General features: G+C 42.3%; 1 non-coding gene across 1 annotated transcript; it reads right to left on the bottom strand.

The window, feature by feature from the left end:
* Positions 1–10,999: 10,999 nt before the first annotated feature.
* On the bottom strand, positions 11,000–11,161 carry LOC131920221 (U1 spliceosomal RNA). Its single transcript, XR_009381568.1, has one exon. It is a non-coding gene; the product is annotated as a U1 spliceosomal RNA (small nuclear RNA).
* Between the last annotated feature and the right edge of the window lie 9,773 nt (positions 11,162–20,934).

Genomic DNA, 20,934 nt, shown 5'->3' with positions numbered 1-20,934 from the left:
GTACATGTCTTTAACACACAAAGAAAGGGGACTATATGAAAGCCTCCAGGCAACACTGTCCGCTACCCCACAGACAGCTGGCCTGTAGTCCCATCAAAGTCCATTTCTCTTCCCCAGATTCCACACTGTGACCACTGTCACCTCTCCATTTGCTCCTCCTCTGGGTCACCTCTCTCAATGAGGACAGCATTCTTCACGTCCTGCTCAGGACAGATACTTTGCTCGTCATCATTCCTGCTGCTTATCTCCAATCAGCATATTCAGTGGCTCCTGGCATTTCTGTAGTCTAAACAATCTAGTGATTTTCAACGTCTTTGCCTCGGCACTTGTTCGCCCCTTGTGTCTCAGGGACAGCATGCTAACGTCTTCCTGCCTGCTCCTACCTGGATTTTCTACACTGGTCTCCTTAGGAGCCAGTTTCTATTTGTAGCCAAAGTGATCTTTTTTCTTTTGTTTTTTTGTTTCTCTGTGTGTTTCTGTGATATGTGCTTGTATGTATGTATGCATTTTTTTGCGTGTCTGTGTGTCTGTGTGTTTGTATGTGTCTGATTTGTATATGTGACATGTACATGAATGTATATATGCATACTTTGTGTGTATGTGGTGTGTGTATGTGTGTATATGTGGTGTGTACATGAATGTGTGAATGCATGCTTTGTGTATGTATGTGTGTGAGTGTGTAAGGCAAGGCTGGTGTTGGGAATCATCCCTATCACTCTTCTAACTTCTTCAGGATGCAAGGTCCCTCATCAAACCCAGAGCTCTCATATATGGCTAGTCTTGCTAGATATCTTGCTCTGGGAATCCCCATCTCTGACTTCCAAGCCTTGCCCATCCAACATTTATGTTGGTTCTGAGGGTCCAAACTCTGGCCCACATGCCTACATTACAACCACTTCAAGCACTGAGCAATCTCCCCAGCTCCCAAGGTGATCATTTGAAAATGGCTCCTGGACTGGTTAACTCTCTCCTACTGCCTTTCTCTCCCTCTGGACTCGCTCCGAGAAGTCTTCTCTGACTGTTCAGAGCTCTGTACTGTGCTCCCATGATACCTGCCCTTAAATATTCACTTAGAACATAGTCCTAGAATTTCCTGGCTTGTTGGTTTCTTTCTTTCAGGTTACTGCTCTGATGTCTGAGTTTACATCTGAATACTCCATGCTTAGTGTGAGCATCAATATATGTTTGCAGGATGTCAATGCATGGTTCTTTGATATAGTGTACACACAGCTTATCAATGAATTATTCACACAAATGCTATGGGGAAAGCAGAAACAATATTATGATCTATCATATTGCTTAAACTTATCAGGCCTATTATTTGGATTCAAGTGGAAACAGAATTAGCCAATCAATACTCACTTATATACACAGATAAATACACAGTGTAGCATACATTTATTCTTAACTCTTTCAATTTTTCTTTATACTGTGTGACTTACAAGGAAACTATATAAATCAACAATTATATACATGTTACAATGGGAATTCCATGTACAAAGATGTAATTTTTCATGACACATTATCAATGGGAGTAGAGTGATACGGGAACAAGTTTTGGTACCACGCTGGAATTAATTCTGTCTGTGTTCCACGTGGATCCTCTAACCTCTGCTTCACTCAGAGCCACAGTTATAAGTGTGTGTGTGACACCCATCTTGTTATGTGGATGCTAGGGTCCAGACTCTAGTCCTCATGATTACACAGTAAACACCATTAAGTACTGAATCATCTCTCCAGCCTTCAGAGAAGTGACTTTTAGTGCAAGAAACCATCATATCCAAAGCTGCACTCTCATAGACAATATAATACTATCCAATAGCTAGTATTATAATACCAAATTCTATCTAGGCATTAACCCATGGCTTTCTAAATTGCTCTCAAATATATGGTTTATATTATCCATGTTTTTCCAACAGATACACAGTTTTACAGTGTAATCTTGTAGATTTTATATCTAAAGTATCAAAAGCAAATTCATGTCATATAGGTAATCAACCACTTGCTGATTCAATTTCAGGCCCGACTGACAGGAAGGAATTCATGCTTGGTACTGTAGACCTGGTCCAAAGCACATGGATGGGGAGGTCATAGGCCTTACTACACATGGGGAACCCACTATTGCTATTTTTCTAAAAGCAAAACAAAACAAACCAGTTGGCTAAACTGCTTTCTACATAGTTATGCCTGTGCCCATAGATTGGTGCTGCTCTCAACCTGGGACAGGGACCCTTTTGCTCTGCAGTGGACAACCGCTCAGCCCTAATGGGGCATGGATATCAGCCTCTTCCCTCAAAGCTTGGGAGGTATCTCTGGAGAGGAAACGGAAAGAATTAAGAGTCAGAGGACGGGCGGACTGCTGGGAAATGCTGTGGTGTGGATGTGACACGAGTGTTGGACTCGTGAACTCGCTGTCTTAGTCACTGCTCCGTTGCAGTAAAGAGACATCATGACCAAGGCAATCATAAAGGAGAGCATTTCATTGTTGGCTTGCTTATGCTTCTTCCACTGCTGATGGTTCCCTTTGCTGCTTTCCTTTAATTCCTTTTCACAAGTTGGAAGCTTAGCTGGGTGGAATCTTGCCCTGAAGACACTATTCCCTTCATTCCATTTTAAACCAGGTCTTCGTTTAAATTTTTTATTTCATTGAGCACAAGACTTGGCTCCAACATTAGATCTCCTGGTGCTCTTTTTCTCCTCAAAGTGAACATTTTGTACTTCTCTTTGCCCTGCTTGCTCCTTTTTTTATTGCAGATCTACATAAGAATGACCACTAATAACCACAGGACACAGTCAACTCTAGGCTGTCATGAAATTTCCTCTGCCAATGCCATTCATCTAAAACTCTTCAATTTAGCCTCTGGAAGATTTTTAGAACAAGGGCAAAAAGCAGCTATATTCTTTGCCAAAATATTGCAAAAATGGTCTCTACACCAGCTGCTGATATTCTTCACCCCTAAAACCTCTTGAGCCAGGCCTGCATTGTCCATACTGCCCTCAGCACCACATCATTCACGCTGCTGCTAGGATGGCCCATTAAGTCCTGCTTAAGGAGTTCAATCACTTTTGCAGTCTAAAATCCCAAAGTCTTCCATATTCCTCCACAAAACAGCATGGTCAGGCCTATCACAGCAATACCCCAGGTCCTGACACCAACTTCTCTCTTAATTATTGCTATTCTATTGCTAGGAAGAGTCACTATGACCATGACAACTCTTATAAAAGGAAGCATTTAATTGAGGACTTGTTTACAGTTTTAGAGGGTTAATCCGTGCTCAGCATGGTGGGAAATAGACGGCATGGCAGTGGAGCAGTAGCTGAGAGCTTTACATCCTGATCTGAAGGTAGCAGGCAGAGAGAAAGCACAACCAGGCCTAGCACGGGCTTTTGATACCTCAAAGCCCACTCCTAGTGACACACCTCCACCAACAAGGTCACATCCCCTAATCCTTCCCAAACAGTTCCACTCCCTGGTGACTAAGCATTCAAATATGTGAGTTTATGGTGACCATTCTCATTTGAACCACACACTAACAGTAGCTGTACCAGAACTGCACAAGATTAAGACAGAAAAAAATCAAGCACAGAGGGGAAATAGCTCAAGAGGTCCTGCTGTGGGATGTTCTGTATGGCAAATGTGTTGCTAATTAGTCAATAAATAAAACACTGATTGGCCATTGGCTAGGCAGGAAGAGTAGGCAGGACAAGGAGGAGAATAAAGCTGGGAAGTGGAAGGCTGAGTCAGAGAGACACTGCCAGCCGCCGCCAGGACAAGCAGCATCATGTGAAGGTGCCAGTAAGCCACGAGCCACGTAGCAAGGTATAGACTTATAGAAATGGATTAATTTAAGCTTAAGAACAGTTAGCAAGAAGCTTGCCATGGCCATACAGTTTGTAACCAATATAAGTCTCTGTGTTTACTTGGTTGGGTCTGAGTGGCTGTGGGACTGGCAGGTGAGAGAGACTTGTCCTGACTGTAGGCCAGGCAGGAAAACTCTAGCTACAAGGTCCCACCCCTAGCTATGGATTTATTTGCAGTTTCTGTCTGCAGGAAGAGGGAGAGTCATTTTTCATTGGAGGTGTGGCCACTGGTAGATCGTCCATGTTCCAGTGGATATCCCTACAGCCATGTGCATATGGATATCATTAATTGGACTCACTGGGGCATTAAAAAATCAGAATAGGACATGAAGATAGGAAGGGGGACTTGCTGCATGTTGAAGGAGTCCAGGAGTTGTTTGAGAAGTAGATATGATCAAAATACATTGTACACATGTAGAAAATTCTCAAAGAATAAATTAGAATTATTTAGAAAAAAGATAAATTCAAGAAAACAGATCTAGTGTCTGATTAAATAAAGTCTGGTTTCTAAAAAGAGACTCAGATTTTCAGGGAACTATCAAATGCTTAGTCTTTAAAAAAATGATAAAACTTTTACAGATTATAATTTTCTCTACTTGAATTTTTCCATGAATCCCAAGAGAAGAAAATAGTTTAGGAAAATCAAGACGATAACAGAAAAAACTTGTCTAAAGAGAAAAGGGCATTTCTATACAATGACTTTAAAAATAATCAATCTGGAAAACTATTAAATTTATCTACTAGTGGAAAGAAATTCCAAATAAACTTTCTAAGAGAATGATAATTTTAAAAGAACAGTATGCAAAAGACATACTTGGGACAAAATGACATAAACAGTTTAAAATAAAGGGATTAAAAGTACATAATTATTTTAACAAAAAGGAAACAGGTAGCATATAACTCCTAATAATTTGTGGCAAATAGAATAATGGCAGCCCCCAAGATGTTCCTGTTCTAATTGGACTACCTCATGATTGACTACCTCATGTGTTCAGACAGACCACAGATAAGTGGGTTATCTGGGTCAGACCAGGTAGATATCTTCACAGGAGGGAAGTATTATCTTCAGAGTACATGATGGTGGATGTGATACAGGGCACAGCTCATGCCTGCTTGCTTAAGCCCAACAAGTAAAACACCCCATCAGGAGGATATGCCTCCCACACAAGGTTACGACTCCCCCTCTTCCTCTCCTTCCCCATCTCTTTCCCTCACTCTCCCCTCTCCTCCTTTTCTCCCTCATTCACTCTCTGGAATCTTTCTGGTCTTTCTGTGTGGCCACAAGACTTGTTATACACCCTTGAGGACCTATAAATGATACAATCTCTATTCTTTCTACAGTAATTTGAATGAGAACGGCTCCCATAGACTGTAGTGGGTAGCCATTCCAGCTTTGATCTGGAAGTTCCAACCCCCATTGAGGCTTTGGTAACTGTCACATCTACAAGGCGGGGCCGAGAGAGGACCCTAAAGACCCGAGATCCGGATGCATGGGCTCTCTTGGTTCCTGGACCCTGGAGGGTTCCTGGAGGTAGACTGAGCAGAGTTCTCCAGAGAACACCGCTGGACTGTGCTACACCTTTCCCAGACCCTGTTACCTATCCCTTCACTTGTAAGTTACCCCACAAAATAAACCTCCCTTTTAACTACATGGAGTGGCCATAATAATTTCACCAATAATAGACCATTGTGAATACGTGGTCCACTGTTAATGGAACTGTTTGGGAAGGATTAGGAGGTGTGGCCTTGTTGGAGGAGATGTATCACTGAGGGTGGGATTTAAGGTTTTAAAATTCCAGACCAGGCCTAGTCTCTCTCTCTCTCTCTCTCTCTCTCTCTCTCTCTCTCTCTCTCTCTCTCTGCCTGTTGACTGTAGGATGTAGCTCCCTGATAAGATAGCAATGGACTAAGTCTCTGAAGCTTTAAGTAAGTGCCTAATTAAATGTTTTCTTCTATACGTTGCCTTGGTCATGGTATCTCTCCTCACAGCAACAGAACAGTAACTAAGACACTGTACTTCAAAGAGTGATAAGGAACATAATCAATAAATCCTGACACTGTTTACAAGTTTAGAAAATGGAGGGGGGGTGGAAGGATGGATCCCCAGAACTCACATGGTAAAAAGAAAGAAGAGGATCCTGAAAGTTGTCCTCTGAACTTCACATTCATGTATGTCAAGACATGTTTACACACACACACACACACACACACACACACACACACACACACACACACATCATTTTTTTTACTTTGACTTGAATTTTCTCTGTTGTTGCCCGTGCTGATCAATGTTGCTTGTCAACCTGATAAGCTCTAGAATCACCACCAAGATAAATCTTTGGCCATTATTGCAGGGTTTATCTATGTTAGGCTAAGGTGTGATGATCTGAACTGCAGACATCACTGTTCTGTGGGCTGGGGCACCTGGAGGACCTGACTGAATTAGAAGCAGAAAGATGTCTGGGAAGTAATGCTCAGGGCCTCCCCACCCCCAGTTACCTCAAGTGCTAGTTATCATAACACTCCATCTCTGGTATTTAGACCTGCAAATTTGTTTACCTTGGTAGCCTGATGAAATAGTGCTTGTCAGTGTGACATGCTGCCACCATAACTGTCTTGAAGACTTTGCCTGGCACTTACATAGTTACACCAGCTTTCTTATTCTTTGTTGCTGTTGTTGCTCATTTTCTTATTTATGTATCTGTGTGCATACACATGCATGTAGGTGCCTACAAGGGCCAGAGGGGTGTCAGATCCCTTAGAAGTGAGATTACAGGTGGTTGTTAGCTGCCAGACATCAGTGCTGGGGACTGAACTCAGGTCCTGTAGAAGGGACCAACACTCTTAACCCCTGAGTCATCCCTCCAGCTCCATGGTACTCACTCCCACAGCAGCCACAGTGACATTTCCTGTTCATATTACTAATGCCATGCTGCCCTTTCCCAAAGGAGTGTCCTGAGGCTCACAGAATTACTCATGCAGCAGGAAGGAAACACGGGTGTTTCAACATCAATGACACTGGATGATAGGACTTCATTTAACTTGGTTTGCACTGTCTCTCCAGACTCACAGGGGTACTCTATCCTGGGACTCTATCTTGGCTACACCAACTTCAGCCATAAGTCCTTCATGCAGAGTGCCACACCGTGCCAATGGAATGCCCTTCCGGTGCTTCATGTCTTTTCCTTCAGGGTGGGAACAAAGTAAGTTTGTCAAAGAGCCCTTCTATCCTGGGCTACCTAAAACATTTTCCTCTGATTATTCTTCACCCACTGTGTCTCGTTCACTTTGTCCACAGTTGTAATCTGAGTTATATAAACACACATATTTACATATATGTAAATATATATGGGTGTATATGTAACCGTTTCATGCTCTTCCCTCTTCTACCAGGTTTTAAGCCATGCAGGAGTGAGACCTTGTTCAGTATATCAGCATAGCGGTGTTTGACACTTTGGGCATATAGAAGTAGAGACCAATGAATAATTCTTAGGTGATATTAAGTGGGGAAATTACCAATATAGATGTTTCTCTTGTCATTGTGACAGTGTATCAGACAGAAACAGCTTAAGGGAAGAAAGATTTATCCTGGTTCATAGTGTCAGGGGCTTCCATCTCTCATGGAGTTAAGGCTTGATGGAGCAAAGCAGTTAGTGTTGTGATAGGCCAGGGAACAGAGAAACAGAACACGAGCTCTCAATTATCTTTCTCCTGTTCCCTCCTTCATTCTGCATGGATTCCCAAGTCCATGGATGGTGTTGCCACATCCAGAGTGAATTTTTCTCATTTTATTAATTATCTGTGGAAACGCCTTGTCAGAAATACCCAGACATGCCCCTTGCCTATCTCTTCAGTGATGCTATGTCCAGCCAGGCTGACCATCATAGCATTGTCTATGAATGGTCTGATTTGTAATTTGGGTTTGTTTTATGATAGTGTGAAGCAGAACATGTTGAATAGAAACAAGATTTCAGGTTATAAAATGTAATCATTCCTAGACTACTGATGTCTGATAAGTTACTCTTTAGTGAGGCTAGGCAAAGGGAGCAAGCCATGGCTGACAGTCTCCTCCTAGATCATGGCAGGAAGCAATACATACTATACAATACACATATTGTAATGTCAGGAGGTTAGATGTATTCAGTGCATCGTGATGCATGGTATTTCCAATTTTTATGTAATTATTGGCCTGCAACCCATAACAAATGGAGTATTTACATATTTAAATAGAATAAACATTATACATATGTACTACATACACACATAGAATCACTCCATCTTACAGAGCCAGCTGTATTTATGCTTGGATCTTTAATGCATTTATGAAAAGTATCATTCAGTCCTCACTGGTCACCTTCTCAAGCATGTAACTTCTAGAAGGTCAGGGCTTACACCCTCTTCATTTCAACTGGAATTTCCAGTCATATGTGACATTTCATTGGGATGTTTTGCTCCCTGAATACATAAAAGAATGACCAACAGTCCAGTGTTTTTTGCTGAATTAAGCTCAACTGCATGGTGTCATTAATCTTTTCTTCTCTTGCTTATTTTAAGAAGTTGACTAGTGAGGGGAGGTTGTTTTGGCCGTTGGGGTTTTTGCTATTTGGTTAGTTAGTTTTGGGTCTGTTTCTGATTTATTATCAGGTCTGTCTGCAGAACCTGAATCCTGATTCCAGAAGACTCATTTGCAAAATTAGCTTTGTCTGCCCCCTTGTGGCTGTCTAGTGATTCTGGCAGAAGTAATTTCCCCCACCCAAGTTTAAGATTTTTGTTTTAATTATGTTTTTTCTTTGTTCTTTGAAAAGTTTATACATATATAAAATGTATTTTGGTAATACTTACCCTCCTACCCCTTCTAATTCCTCCCAGACTCTCCACATCATGTGCTTTCCCCAACTTCATGGCCTCTTCTTTTATATGGATGAGGTCCAATCAGTGTTGCCTATGTGTGCATGAGAGTGGACCTATACAGTCGAGTGTAGGCTCATTAAAGGGGGCTTAATAAAACTTACTATTACCCTCCATCAGCCATCAACTGACAGTAACAGCTAAGCTCAAGTTAGGGCTTATGGCCTGGAGCCCAATAAGTACCTACCCTAACCAATGCTTGAAGGTAAAGCCCTACCCAAACTATGCTTGAAGGGAAGTCCCTACCCCAACCATGCTTGAAGGGAAGTCTTTACCCCAACCATGCTTGAAGGGAAGTCCTTACCCCAACCATGCTTGAAGGGAAGTCCCTACCCCAACCATGCTTGAAGGGAAGTCCCTACCCCAAACATGCTTGAAGGGAAGTCCTTACCCCAACCATGCTTGAAGGGAAGTCCCTACCCCAACCATGCTTGAAGGGAAGTCCTTACCCCAACCATGCTTGAAGGGAAGTCCCTACCCCAACCATGCTTTAACAGAAGTCTCTATTCCAACCATGCTTGAATGTTGACTGGCTTGCTCTTGAGCAAGTCTTACGCAGGCAACCACAGCTGCTGTGGGCTTATGAATACAACGACCCTGGCACACCAAGAAGGCATTGTTTCTTAGCAATTCCCTTGAACCTCTGGCTCTTACAATTTTTCTACCCCCTCTTCTATGATATCCCCCTGACCCTTGGGAGCAGGTGTAATATAGAGATGCCATTTAGGAATGAGCACAGGTAATTTTGATAGAATTATGACAAGATGGGTCTATCAGATTGTGTTTGAGTTCCTAAGTCCTGACCCCTATTCTTTCATTATATGTAAATCATCACTTTCATCCTTATTAATGTCTGGGTCTTGGTTATTTTGTTTTTGTTTTGTTTGTTTGTTTGTTTGTTTTGTTTTGAGGTACTAGAATTGGTCCCAGGGTTTTACAAAATGCTAGGGAAATGCTATACTACTTAGTTATATCACCAATTCAATGTCTAAAATTTTATACTAAATATTGTCTACCCTTATGATGGAAAATATTTTAAATGCCTCTTTTAACAATGACCTTTAGAAAAGTATTAGTCTGTACTAAAAAAATGAGCATTAAAAATGAGTTTAAGACAGAAGGTAATAACAGGGCATAACACAGAAGAAACAATGTAAAATATTAAATATCTTCTGTGCAGTATGGAAATTTGGATACAAGATTATTCTGTGGTTCAAATATTCTCTCTAAAACTGTTACCAATCTACTTTCTAACACAGTCCATCAAATGAAGATTTTTAAATCATGGAATATAAAATAAACATAAAATCCCCCATTTTAAAAACATTTCTCAATAGTTTATCCTTGTCTCATTTTGATAAATATAAAAATCCAAGTATACTCCCTCTTCCCTAGAGATTCTTAGCCAATATTCACAAAGATTTTCCTTCAGATTTTTCTCTTCATGTTATACATGACAAAGTAATCATTTACCTTTCATTTAGAAATATTATGATGAAAGGAAACACAGAGGAAAGGGTAAGGATAAGGGATAACTATTACTAAAAATATTTGAAGAAGCCATTGGGAATTATATTTTGCTTACTTAAAATTGGATATATGTTTATATGTATGCATGATTTATGTCTACTTATATGAATATATTATAAACATATATAATATACTTAGTATGTTACACCACTTGAGGAGACAATGCTCCCACAAACCATAGACTGTCTAACAAAACCCCCAAGGTCAAGCATGGGAGACCTCCTTTATGAACTGTTGGTCAGAGGAGTCCAAGAGACCCCCAAAACAACATAAACTATTGCTATCACCTTTGGTACCCTCTAGAAAAAGACTCTATTGCTAAAGATAGGACATATTTCAAACACAATAGTTGGGAGAATTGATCTGCATCTGAACTTGAAGCTTCCTCCCTGACAACTAGCTGTCATACTATCTGAAGGAGCCATGTAAGCTGCCAAGGGAAAAAACTCAATAGCTATGTAAATATAATCAATACCTATGAACCACAACAATGTTAAGAATAGTAAGATATTCTGATAATAGTGGTGCTTACATCCTGGGGGAAACCAACACCCACCTATTTGCAAGTAAGGTCTGTTTGGTAGTAGGGAATTCATACCTGACACTGTAAACTTAGCAAACTACCCCTGGCTAGTGAGGCCATGCAACCTAGAGGAGAACCTGATACTGCAGTTTTCCTAAACCAGTATAGTTTCTTAATGAGGAGAGTGCAAATGCACTCTCCCACCTCCACAAATTATGCTGTTGAATTTCCTGCATTTGGGGGAAATCGCAGGGATCAGCACACCCCAAGTGCAATGGGTGAGCCTCATCCTGGGAAAATACCTTCTTGATCATGGTGTCTCCCCTGACAGGTAAGGATGTGAACAAGTATAATTTTAATTGCAGTCTGTATATTTATCCTTATACCTATAGGAAAGTGTAGCTCTCACCTCTGGTATTAATCAATTAGTCAGGTGTTCTAGAGGAACAGAATAGATAGATAGATAGATAGATAGATAGATAGATAGATAGATAGATAGTGAGTGAGTGATTTAATTTATTAGAGTGGCTTACAGGCTGTGGTCCAGCTATTCCAACAATGGTGTCTACCAACAGAAAGTCTAAGAATCCAGTAGTTTTCACTCCATGAGGCTGGATGTCTCAGCTGGTCTTCACTATATGCCAAAATTCCAAAGAAGTAAGCTCTAATGCCAATGAAGGAATGGAGTTGCCAGCAAGAGTGAGGGCAAGCAAGCAAAGAGAGAGATTTCTCTTCTTCTATGTCCTTTATATGGCTGCCACCAGAAAGTGTAGCCCAGATTAAAGGTAGACCTTCCTGCCTTAAAAGATCCAGACTAAAAGTGAGTCTTCCCACTTAAAATGATTTTAGGAAGAAAAAAAATCCTCACAGATGTGCCAAGCTCAGGTTTTAGTTAATTCCAGATGTAGTCAAATTGACAACCAAGAATAGTCATCACAAGTCCACCCCTGTTAACTTGACACACAGCCATATCTCCTCATGTCATGTTTAATTTCCCAATGAAAACAATAACCAGGCCTGGCAGGCTCTGCAGGAACAGACCATCTCTGTCCTAGGTCCCTAGGCTTGGGGCAGAAAGAATTTACTATGAGCCTGCCTGGTGCCTCTGGTGCTGGGCTGTCTGACACCATTATACTCTCTCAGCAGAATCACCTTACCAGACCAGATGTCTGGATAAATACCTTTTGTTCAAAGCCACATACATACTGTGGCCTAGAAGACAAGATAGGAACCTGTACAGCACAAGTAAGACTGAACAGAGACAATGATCCAAGTGTTGGTCCTGGGCTCTCTACCCTGGGCTTGAAAGAGAAAACACAGGTCTACCCAGTGCCTGAGGGGCTCTATCATATATATATATATATATATATATATATATATATATATATATATATATATAACATAACATATATATATATATATATATATGTTATGGAAGTAAGAGAAAGGGAGACAGAATGGTCCATGTCCTATGAAGAGAGGCAGATCTGAAGAGGTGAAGGCAGTGAGAAGCACAGGCTGAGGTGGGTGGTTTACTTGTCACCTGGGGCCATGGTGCTGTTCAGGTCTGAGCTGTGGCCAAGAGCCATGTCTGCACCTGTGGTCCTGCTGCAGCCATGGTTTGTGTTGATGTTCTTGGTTCCTGTTACCACTGAAGGCCTAGAGGATAGGGCTGCACAGAATTGGATCCTCCTCTCACTGGTGCAACACTAGGGAGAACTGGTCTTACCCCTCACTGGCTGCAGCACTCGACAGAACTAGTGGGTCCTGTACCTCCTCTGGGCAGCATGACAAAGCTGACCCTGTTGGCAGGGGTGTGGGCAGGCTAGCCCTGAGGGCAGTGACTTGTTCCTTTGTCTGTCTGATCTCTCAGCATTTACCCCAATATCTGGCTCTGCATTTTTTTATTAAAAGACCATTTAGAATTCAAGTTACAATGCCCCCCTTGCCCCTCACCCCTCACTACCTACAGTGCTCAGGAGAGCAGACCCTGCACCTCACCTGGGCACCATAGTAGTGCTGACCCTGCTGGTGAGGGCACAGGTGAGCCTGCCCTGAGGTCATGAGAGTGGGGGAGCTGGCCCTGTACCCCTTGTCTATCATGTAGTGTTGAGGGAGAGGGAAAGATGCTCTCCCCCACCTTGCTTCTTGCTACCTGCTGCAGACAAGAAAACTGACTCTGCCCCTCACCAGATACAAAACTAGGGAAAGTGGGCCTGCACCCTTCTTGGGCAACACAGTAAAACTGACCCTATTGATGGAAGCATAGGGGACTTGGCCTGGAGAATGTGAGTATGAGAAACAAATTCCTGCCCCTCACCCACCATATGGTGGTGTGGGCAAGAAAGAAGCTCCCCCTCAAGGCCTGTGGTAGGTGCAAGAGCCACCCCTGAGGTCACTAGAGCAAGAAAGCTAGCCCTGCTTCTCATCAGCTGCAGCACTAGGCAGATTGGCCCCTACACCTCAACTAAGCAACACAGTAGAACTGCCCTTATGGCATAGATGTGTATGAGCCAACCCCAAGGATATGAAAGCAGGAGAATCAGCCCTGCCCTTGTGCTTACTGCATAGGGTAAGTTAGGAGGGGCAGTACTGGAGAGGTCACCCTGGCATTGAAAATGAAGGAGAGCTGGTGGGCTGACCAACCCAACAACCGCCCAGACTCAGAACCAGACATATGAGTTGGCCCATGCCATCATCCACTACATCTATGATCTGTTAGAGCACATGGTGGGGCTGGTTCTTCAGACCCAAAGATACAGAATCTCCATGACACAGGACAACAACAGGATATTGAAGAGGAGCCCCAGTGAGGGCCCAATATTGATTTTGTAGCAAAATTCAGAAACCTCAAACCAGACCAATGACTCAATGCAATGAACACTTGCAAGTAACAATATATGGACTAAAGGACTGTGTGACTCACTGTGTCATACTATAGCTTCTGCAATGAGATTTTTCTTTTCTTTCTCCTTTCTTTTAAATTTTATATTGTTTTATCCTGGGGAAGTTGCAAGGGTAGAGGGTGGGTGGGAAGGGACCAGGAGATGAGTGGGATTGAGATGCATAATGTGAAATCCACAAAGAATCAATAAAAAGTCAGATTTGAAAAAAAAAATGACCAGGTCATAATTATGCCTAAAATGATGAAACTACTCCCTGTATATCCACAAACACATAAATATTAAAGTCAGGGGCAGTTTTCCTTGAGGGACATTCCTTTGGTATCTTAAGTACTATGCATTCTGTATTTCTTCTACCTTCAGCAAGTGCCTCAGCAGGTCTTGGTTCTTTTCCTGGAGTAGTGACCTATACCTTCACTCCTGATTGGTCTGTGCCCTTTGTCATCCTGCCTAGATTAAGTTGTTGTAGTTTCCCATTGACTTTTATCATAGGTTGTAACAGCACCAAGAGATGCTGTAGCAGGAATCTTAACAGGTCTTATTAATAAAATCAAACCTGAGGCCAGTTATTGGGGTGAATACTGGAAGATCAGAGAGACAGAACAAGCCACAGCTAACCTCACCTGGCCAACTTCTCAGCTGATCTTGTTTCCTCAGACTGGAAGCCTCTGTGTCCTCATACCCGAATGGCTCTCAGCTGAACTGTGCTGCTCAAAAGCCTGAAGCTTAACCAGCTGAAAGCTTAACCAGCCAAAATGCTTCTAGTTCCTGGTCCTCACGCCTTATATATCTTTCTGCCTTCCACCATCACTCCCTGGGATTAAAGGCTCACTCCCTGGGATTAAAGGCGTGTGTCACCATGCCTGGCTGTTTCCAATGTGGCCTTGAACTCACAGTGATCACAGATGGATTTCTGCCTCTGGAATGCTAGGATTAAAGGCGTGAGTGCCAACATTTTCTAGCCTAAGTATCTAGTGGCTTTTCTGTTCTCTGACCCCAGATAAGTTAATTAGGGTACACAATATTTTGGGGAACACAATACCACCACAAGATGCCCTTAAGGATCTCCTGCAATCCAGAGATAATCTCTCTTACCTCTGTTGTGGAGAAACAATCCAATTTTCCCTTGGTAATCTTGCTCAGCCACCCCTCCTAACACTATTATTCGTTTCTTGGCCTGTTGGCTTAAGGGTTTAAGTGAGTTTCTCGTTAAGAAGCAATACTGTGTGGAACACCATGATGGTAGACAAGGCATTCTGTAAGTCTAAGCATGGTAGTTTTGACAGAAGCAATACTTGCAGATGAGGCAAATATGTAGTCAGAATAAGCAAGGACAAAGCATTGTCTTCTTCATGGAAGAAGTGGTCTACTGTACTCAACCTGCCAACAGGTCACTGGCTGGGCACCCCAGGCAATGGTGCCGTATCTGGGGCTCAGTGTTGGTCTCTGCTGTTGGAAGAGATGGCATTCAGCTGCAGGTGTAGTCAGGTTAGCCCTGGTGAGTGGAAGACAACGTTGTAGAGCCCATGTACAACCTCTATCTCTGCTACCATGGCCACTTTGTTCATGGGCCCATTGGGCAATGACAGGAATGGATGAGGAAAGAGATTAACGGTTCACAGAATGGGTCATCCTATCTACTTGATTATTGAACTCCTCATCAGCAGAAGTTACCTTTTGATGAGCATTTACATGGGATGCATGTATCTCAACATCCTTCAGCCATTTAGAGAGATCTAGCCACATACTTCTTCTATAAATGTTTTTCTCACCAATTTTCCAATCATATTCTTTCTAAGTCCGTGACCATCCAGTCAATCATTGGCTACAGCCCATGAATCAGTGAACAATCACACATCCGGCAATTTCTCCTTCCAAACAAAATGTATGGTCATGTGAGCTTGTCAAAGTTCTGCCAATTGTGAAGATTTCCCTTCACTGGTATCTTTCAAGGTTGTCCCACAAAGGGATTATAATCCTGCATCTCTCTACTTCTGGGGTGACTGAATAACATGTAGAACTGTTGCGGGATATTAAATCACACTGTGAAACTCTGAGATTGTGTTAATAAAATTAACTTTGGATCACAGGGTAGAGCAAGTGACTAATTGACAGAAATTAGCCATAGAGAATATGGATGAGCCAGGGATATGGATAGAGAGATACACAGGAAAGAGTAGGGGGGGGACTTAGAGATTCACTGGGAGTTTGGTTACAAGTTGTTATTGGTCGTGGTCAGGGAAGAAACCAAAAAAAAAGTTAGATTAAGAGATTTCTTTCTTTTCTATTCTTCTTTCTCTTTTATCTAAAAAAATAAGGGAGGAGGATATAGGAATGACAGGATAAAAGGGTAGATTACTGAATCTACTTTTAGATTAAAAGTCAACTACTAGTCTCAAATATTTTACATTGGTATAAGTTTTTGTATACTGATACAAATTTAAGGTTATTTTTGTTACAATGTACTGTAATGTATTGTACCTATGCAACTCATTTAAAATTGTTATGTAAAGTTCTAGTCCTTGAAAGCTACTATTACAAACTGTTTAGAATAATTAAGATAACAATCAAACTTTTAGTAAGGGTTTAGTTGTAGACAGAAATAAGCTTTATTTAACTTCATATATTTTAGATAGATGGGTAGTCTTCAAACATTTCAGAGAGCTACAGAATTTAAGTCATTTAAATTTAATTGTTTTAAATTTAAAATGCTTTAATAACATACAACTTTTTATGACAGCGAGATACATCTGCTCCCGGCAGCACCAAACTACTTTAGAGAAGATGATGGGTATCAAAGAACCTCCATATGGAGTTTGTAGGGGCATCTATCTTAGTTAGGGTTTCTATTGTTGAGACAAAACACCATGACCAAAAAGCAAGTTGGGGAGGAAAGGGCTTATTGATTTACACTTCCACAGCACTATCCACCATTGAAGGAAGTCAGGACAGGAACTCAAACAGGATAGGATCCTGGAGGCAGGGGCTGATGCAGAGGCCACGGAAGGATAATGCTTACTAGCTTGCTCCTCATGGCTTGTTCAGTTCGCTTTCTTATAGAACCAGGACCACCAGCTAGGGATGGCACCACCCACAATGTACTGAGACCTTCCCCATCAAACACTAATTAAGAAATGCCTTACAGCTGGGTCTTATGGAGGTATTTTCTCAATTGAGGTTCTCTCCTTTCAGATAATTCTAATTTGTGTCAAGTTGACATAGAACTATTCAGCACAGCATCATAACAGGAGTAGAAACAATAGGCACTTGCACAACTTCTTCATGTAGCTTTCTTGTGCCTTCAGGATATGCTCGGATCCCATCACGTAACACCACTTCCACTTGATAATAGATTGTTGCTGTGCACATCCTATTTTTATGGCTTGGTTGGGCCAGATAATATCTAGCTCATGATAGGCAGCTCAGCTTACATGGAAACTCTGTGGCCCATTGTCAAATGTTCAGTTTCCACTAAGGCCCAATAGCAGGCCAAGAGCTGTCTCTCAAAGGGAGAATGTTTGTCTGCAGATGATGACAGAGCCTTGGTCCAAAATCCCAAAGGTTTCTTCTGACTCACCTACCAGGGCCTCCCAACAGCTCCAAACAGCATCGCTATCTGCCACTGACGCTGCAAGTACCATCGGGTCTGCTGGATCATGTGGTCCAAGGGCGGAGTAGCCTGCACAGCAGCCTGGACCTGTTCAAGAGCCTTCTTCTGTTCCAGGCCTCACACAAAGCTAGCAGCTTTCTGAGCCACTTGGTATATGGGAGGAGGTAACTCACCCAAATGAGGAATGTGCTGTCTCCAGAATCCCAATAGGCCCACCAAATGTTGTACTTCTTTCTTGGTGGTGGGAAGGGCCGGTGCAATAACTTATCCCTCACATCAGAAGGAGTATCTCTTTATGCCCCACACCACTGGACTCCTAAGAACTTCACTGGGGCAGAGGCCCTTGATTTTGGTTGGATTTATTTCCCATCCAATGATGCAGATATGGTTACCAACAAGTCCATAGTGGTTGCTGCCTTCCTTTCACTTGGTCTAATCATCATAGTGTTGCCAATATGGTGCACCAGTGTAGTATTTTGTGGAAGAGACAGACGATCAAGATCCTTTCTAACTAAATTTTGACACAGGGCTGGAGAGCTAATATAGTTTTGAGGTAAAACTGTGAAGGTATGCTGCTGGCCTTACCAACTGAAGGCAAATTGTTTCTGCTGGTCCTCATGGATAGGGACTGAGGAAAAGGCATTTGCTAATCAATAGCTGCAAACCATGCATCAGGAGATGTGTTAATTTACTCAAATAGGGACACCACATCTGGTACAGCAGCTGCAGCTGGGGTCACTACTTAATTGAGTTTTTGATGGTCAACTGTCATTCTCCACAATCCATCTGTCTCCCAAACTGGCCAAATAGGAAAGTTTAAGGGAGATATGGTGGGAACTACCATTCCTGCATCTTTCAAGTCCTTGATGGTGGCATTAATTTCTGCAGTTCCTCCAAGGGTACGATATTGTTTTTGATTCACTATTTTCCTTGGCAGAGACAACTCTAAAGGCTTGTATCTGGCCTTTCCAACCATAATAGTCCACACTCCACAGGTCAGGGAACCAATGTGGGAGCCATGCCAACTTCCAAGTCTATCTATCCCAGTTATACATTCTGGGAGTGGGGAAATAACCACAGGATGAGTTCGGGAACCCACTGTACCTACAATGAGGTATACTTCAGCCAAAACTCCATTAAGCCCCTACTTTAACTAGGGGGCCACAATGTTTCTTGGGATCTCCCAGAATCAGTGTCAATTCAAAATTTGCCTTAGAGTTATCATTGCTTTGATGAAACACCATGACCAAAGCAAATTGGGGAGGAAAGGGTTTATTTAGCTTATACTTCCACATCACTGTTCATCATCAAATGAAGTCAGGAGAGCACCTCAAACAGGGCAGGAATCTGGAGGCAGGAGCTAATATAGAAGCCATGGAGGAGTGCTGCTTATTGGCTTGCCCTCCATGGCTTGCTCAGTCTGCTTTCTTACAGAATTAAGGACTACCAGCCCAAGGGCAGCGTCTTAGTTGGAGTTTCTATTGCTGTACTGAAATAACATGACCAAAAGCAAGGTGAGGAGGAAAGACTTTATTTGGCTTACATTTCTACATCATAATCCTTTATTGAAAGAAGTCAGGACAGGAACTCAAACAGGGTAGGAACCTGGAGGCAGGAGCTGATGCAGCAGCCATGGAAAGTGCTGCTTACTGGCTTGTTCAGACTGCTGCTGTGGGATGTTCTGTATGTCAAATGTGTTGCTCTGATTGGTTAATAAATAAAACACTAATTGGTCAGTAGCCAGGCAGGAAGTATAGGCAGGACTAACAGAGAGGAGAATGGAGAGAACAGGAAGGCAGAGAGGGAGACACTGCCAGCCGCCGCCAAGACAAGGAAGATGTAAGGTACCTGTAAGCCACGAGCCACATGGCAAAGTATAGATTAATAAAAATGGTTTAATTTAAGATATAAGAACAGTTAACAAGAAGCCTGAGCCATTAGGCCAAATAGTTTAAATAATATAAGCGTCTATGTGTTTATTTTATAAGTGGGCTGTCGGACTGCCGGGGATTGGCGGGAGCCGGAGAGAAAACTCTCTAGCTACAGTCTGCTTTTTTTTTGTTTTTTTGTTTTTGTTTTTGTTTTGTTTTGTTTGAGATAGGGTTTCTCTGTGTAGCTTTGTGCCTTTCCTGGATCTTGCTCTGTAGACCAGGCTGGCCTTGAACTCACAAAGATCTGCCTGCCTCTGCCTCCCAAGTGCTGGGATTAAAGGCATGCACCACCACTGCCCCTGCTTTCTTATAAATCCAAGGACCACCAGCCCAGGAATGGAATCACCCACAATGGGCTAGGCCCTCCCCCATCAATCATGAATTAAGAAAATGCCTACAGGCTTGCCTGAAACCTGTTCTGATGGAGACTATTTTCTCAATCAAGGTTCCTTCCTCTCAGATGACTATAGCTTTTGTTAAGTTGATGTAAAACTAACCAGCACACCTTTCATCAAGGAAGCTTTTTTGCAACAGACAGAAATAATTACATAAAGCCACAAGTTGTCAAAACACAGATTAATTGACGGTGAGTGCTACCCTCAATTAGTAAATCTGTAACAACACTTACACTTAATACTCAGGGAACAAAGTAAAAGAGGGATGCAAAGACTGTCAGAGCCAGAAGACCCTGACATCTGCTTAAGATAATGTCTTCTACAGAAAGAGAAAAGAGAGAGGGAAAGAGAGAGAGAGAGAGAGAGAGAGAGGTGGGAGTGGGTAGGGAAGAAGGTAGGTAGGACTAGGAGCAGTTGGAGGGGAAGGAGGGAGAGGTGAATATGATCAAGATACATTGTATAAAATTGTTAAAGATTCAATAAAAATACTATATTTTTTTAATATAGGATGGGCTTGGGAGAGGACTCAGTAGGATCTAACTGTGTAAGCATGAAGACGAGTTTAGTTCCACAGCACCCGTGTAAATGCCAGGCAGCAAGCAACCAGCCTACACTCTCAACACTAGGGAGGCAGAGACAGGGGCATCCTCAGAACACGCTGAATAGCCAGACCAGCTGAGTAGGCAAGCTCTGGTTCAAGGGAAAGACCCTGTCTCTATATGGATGGTGGAGTGAGATCAAGGAAGATATCCGAAGTCAACCTCTGGCCTCCACACACATGCAGAAACACAATCACATGCACCAGCACACAAGCCCACAAACACACTAAAACATATATACAGGCACAAATACATGCAAAAAGAATTGTGTTCATTATTGGTTTTCCCTCCCTTGAACTACTCCATTCCCAGCACAACCCAAGGCAGTGTATAACGCAGTGAAGACTACTTCAAAGTTCTAAAGTCATTAGTAAAGACAGTTACATTCTTGTTGGCTTCAAAAGGTGTCATTGATGATTAAAAATAAAGTGCATACTCATCCTCAAGAGTCACGAATGCTTTGCACCCCACTATCTCTGACCTCTCTAAGAGAGACTGCTTGTTAGATGTTTATTTAAAACCCCGATCGTTGAGTGAGGCAGGCACCTGAATACAGACCTCAGTGGTTTCTCTGCCTGATGTTTCCTTCCTACCACTCCTCCTACTCTTCGTCTTGGGATGAGTGAGAGATGAATGGGGCACAGCTATTGGTAAATGTTTGTAGAGTTGAATTT

Source organism: Peromyscus eremicus, chromosome 9, assembly GCF_949786415.1.
Source record: "Peromyscus eremicus chromosome 9, PerEre_H2_v1, whole genome shotgun sequence".
NCBI lineage: Eukaryota > Metazoa > Chordata > Mammalia > Rodentia > Cricetidae > Peromyscus > Peromyscus eremicus.
This window is presented reverse-complemented; position numbering and strand designations above follow the sequence as displayed.